Source organism: Octodon degus, unplaced genomic scaffold, assembly GCF_000260255.1.
Source record: "Octodon degus isolate 3935 unplaced genomic scaffold, OctDeg1.0 scaffold00095, whole genome shotgun sequence".
Lineage (NCBI taxonomy): Eukaryota > Metazoa > Chordata > Mammalia > Rodentia > Octodontidae > Octodon > Octodon degus.
In genome coordinates this window covers 8,012,202-8,015,586 of record NW_004524671.1, presented here as the reverse complement: position 1 = coordinate 8,015,586, position 3,385 = coordinate 8,012,202, and positions in this window count along the sequence as shown.

Below are 3,385 nucleotides of genomic sequence, written 5' to 3'. Positions count from 1 at the left end.
ACACACACACACACACACACACCTCCCTCAAGTGTCTGTTAGAAATTTGCCAGGTCAAAATGTCAGGGGAAAGGCAAAATAAAATGAATAGTACAAAAGAGAAAGAGTTATGAAATTTATATTCCTTACTCCAAGCAGGTTCCTATCCTATCTGTAAATTATAACTCTGTGAATAAGTTTAAGCTGCCATGTAAGCCTGCGCTAGAAATCAAACAGTGGTCATTTTTCAGTAAGCTATACCTGCTATACCTTACAGGGATTTTCTCCAGCTGTTGAAGAGAGCAGGGAAAGATACTTCCTGTGTAATAAGAAAACATACCCAATCCAGTGGAGGATTAATTATCACAAGGCTCATAAATTCATTTACGGAGGAGTGGTTAATTGCTACCATGGTTGGTGAATTCATTTACAGGGAAAATATTGGTTTTCTCTAACAAATGTGTTTTATAGAATGTTGTTCTTTATAGCAAATATTTCTATAGATTATGCAAAAATAAAATTTCTTATATGGAAATATCTTATGAGGTAAACAAAGCAAATTTTCCAAACAAAAAAGCTTCATGATCATCAGACTTCAAGTTTAAAAATTATTTTACTTTGAATTCAAATAAACAGAAACCAAATAAACAAGTGAAAAATATTTATGGTTAAGAAATTGAATATCTTAAGGAATGATCATTCTTCATATTAAGAATTAGAGGGCAGAAACAAATGTACATTAGTTTTGTCTAAGAGCTTTCTAGTTCAATTTTTTTATATTTTTGTGATCATAATACAAATTATGGTTCTCTCCTCCTTGTTGAAAAGTACAGTATGTCTGGTACTGAATCGTTATTTTCTTTTCAAGATTTTTTATCAAGTATAAATGTAACTTTCAATGAAAAACGTGTGATCAATAAGACTAAAACCACAAGTATTTTCTACCTTTCATGTTCTCCTTTCTTCCTAGACAGGACTTGGTGATGCGTTAGCTGTGGGAATGTTGAGAGCTGGCGAGTAAAACGGAAGAGGTAAGATGACACTGAGCCTTCCTGTCTGGGATGCCCTTCAGAGAGGTTTAGGTAGCATCTTAAAGTGCATATTGGGGTCCCAGCCTCTTATGGGTCTTTCCTTGCTTCTAGGCCACCATGAGGTAAGCAGCTTTGCCACACCACATGGTCCTTGATGCTGTGCTTCCCTACAGGCCCAAAGGGCACAAGGCCAACTGCCATCATTTGAAACTCCTGAAATGATGAGCAGAAGAAGCCTGTTCTCCTTATAAATTTGGTATTCTCCAAAAATATATGTGATGCACAATATAATATTCTGTAGATTGTAGCATTTGTTTGTTTGTTTATTTATTTATTTATTTCATTTGTGTATTTGGTACAGGGTCTCACTATGCAGATCAGACTTATAGTGATCCTCCTATTTTCAGCCTCCCTGGGCCGGGACTTCAGGCCTGTACCACCACACTGGGACTCTGTTGCCCAGCTCAGTGCACCCTGGGGGCAGGGACCGGGAAATTGAACCCTGGTCCCTTTGCTTGCCAAAGCAGGTACTTTGTCCACTGAGCTATCTTGCTAGCCCTAGATTGTAGTTTTTCTTATAGCAAATATTTCTTTGATTTTTTTTTTTTGATGCAGAAGGGAAGATAATATTGAGATTAGTTTTGGACATGACAAGTTGGTGTGCTTGTGGCACAAAAGACATCAATAAATTAGTCATTTTGGGAATAAAGTTTATGAGCTATTATGAAATAGAAATAAGAATTAATCAAGTATCAGGTTTTCTGAGCCCACCGTATTCTACAGTCTCCCAGCCCTGTTCTGATCCTCTGGAGTGGTCTCTAAGTTCTTAGATGGCCACAAATGGACTTGAGAAACCCAGACTTAGTCTAATGCTCACCTTTCATGGGTAAGGAAGCTGAAATGTCAAAGAAGACACCTCAAACAATCAATGAGTTTGTCATGAGCAGAGCCCAGGTCTCCTAGCTCATTTGTCTACACCTGGACACACAGTAGATCGAAGGGTATAAAGCCTCCAAGTGCTTGTGCCCTGATTTCATGTCATGCCTCTTGGCTATCACTTCCTTTTTAGTTTGATAGCTTAAAACTGAGATGTTTAAGGATTTTGAAATTTAATTCGTTACATTACTGTAAATGAAGTTTTATAAATTTATCATTTTTATTTTTTATGTTATAAGTTTATTAACATATCCTTTACTTTGAACTAGCAATAACATTCCCAAGCCTCAAGTCATTGTATATATTTAATAGGTATTTCTTGCAATAAACAGCCATTACTGGCCAAAAATCCTTGGGTTTTATTAAAATGGGATATAAATTGTGTTCAATATGTTTGATGACAATACTGAAGCAACAATATATCAATAAGCACCATTTACAAAACTTTTCCACTTACAGTATCAAATTTTTATTCTTTAAAATCCTCAGGGGAAAGTTGTGTTTCTCAACTTTATAAACATAGAAACTGAGGCTCTGATGACTATCCCGAAGATTAAGATTCTAGTACTCATAAGGTCTAGCAACCAATAAGATCACATCAATTCAAAGCACCATGAGCTGGAGATTAGTACCTAGATAGCAAAAGTATGTAGATTCTGTTAACCTAATGTACACATGCACCATATCTCAGATACTCTAGAAAGTGAGTGCATAAAAGATAAGCAAAGCAAATGTCATAATTTGGGGGGACAGAGAGTGTTAAGGATTGAGCTCAGGGCTTCTGAGCTATATCCACAGCCCCTACTGTTGTCATATTTAAAGACTCCTTGGAGTGTTCAGACAAGGACAGCTAAAAAATAAGCAGGTATCTTCATAGCTCATGATATGTTATAGGCAACAGGAGGTAAATTAGTTTCTCTGAAGAGCTGTAATAACTATAATACAGGTATTCCCACTCTATGGTAAATTTTAGGTCTCTGAAGAGAAACTAATTCAGCAACATTGAGGTTGGGTCTTCTCCCCCAAGTGTGCGGGCTTGCATGCCTATCATTGCTAGAGATATCCCACAGACATAGCCAGATGTGTGCTTTACTAATCTGCCAGGCATTTTTTTAATCCAGTGAAGCTGACAATCAGGATTAATGGTCATAACGCACCCACTAGCAACATGACAATCAAACACATCACCTTAAACCATACTTAATCTTCAAGTAAAGACAATAGAAAGTTCCTAATTCCACCTGACATGATACAAGTGTCCGGTATATTAGTAGAGACTGACTAATCCCTCCCCGGAATAGGAGGCAAGGTCTTTCTTTGGGTGATGCTTATTCTTTTCCTGATGATCTGTAAATTAAATATCATTTTTATCATAATTTAGATTTAGCAATATAAATATCATATCATAATAAATTAAATATCATAATTTAGATTTAACG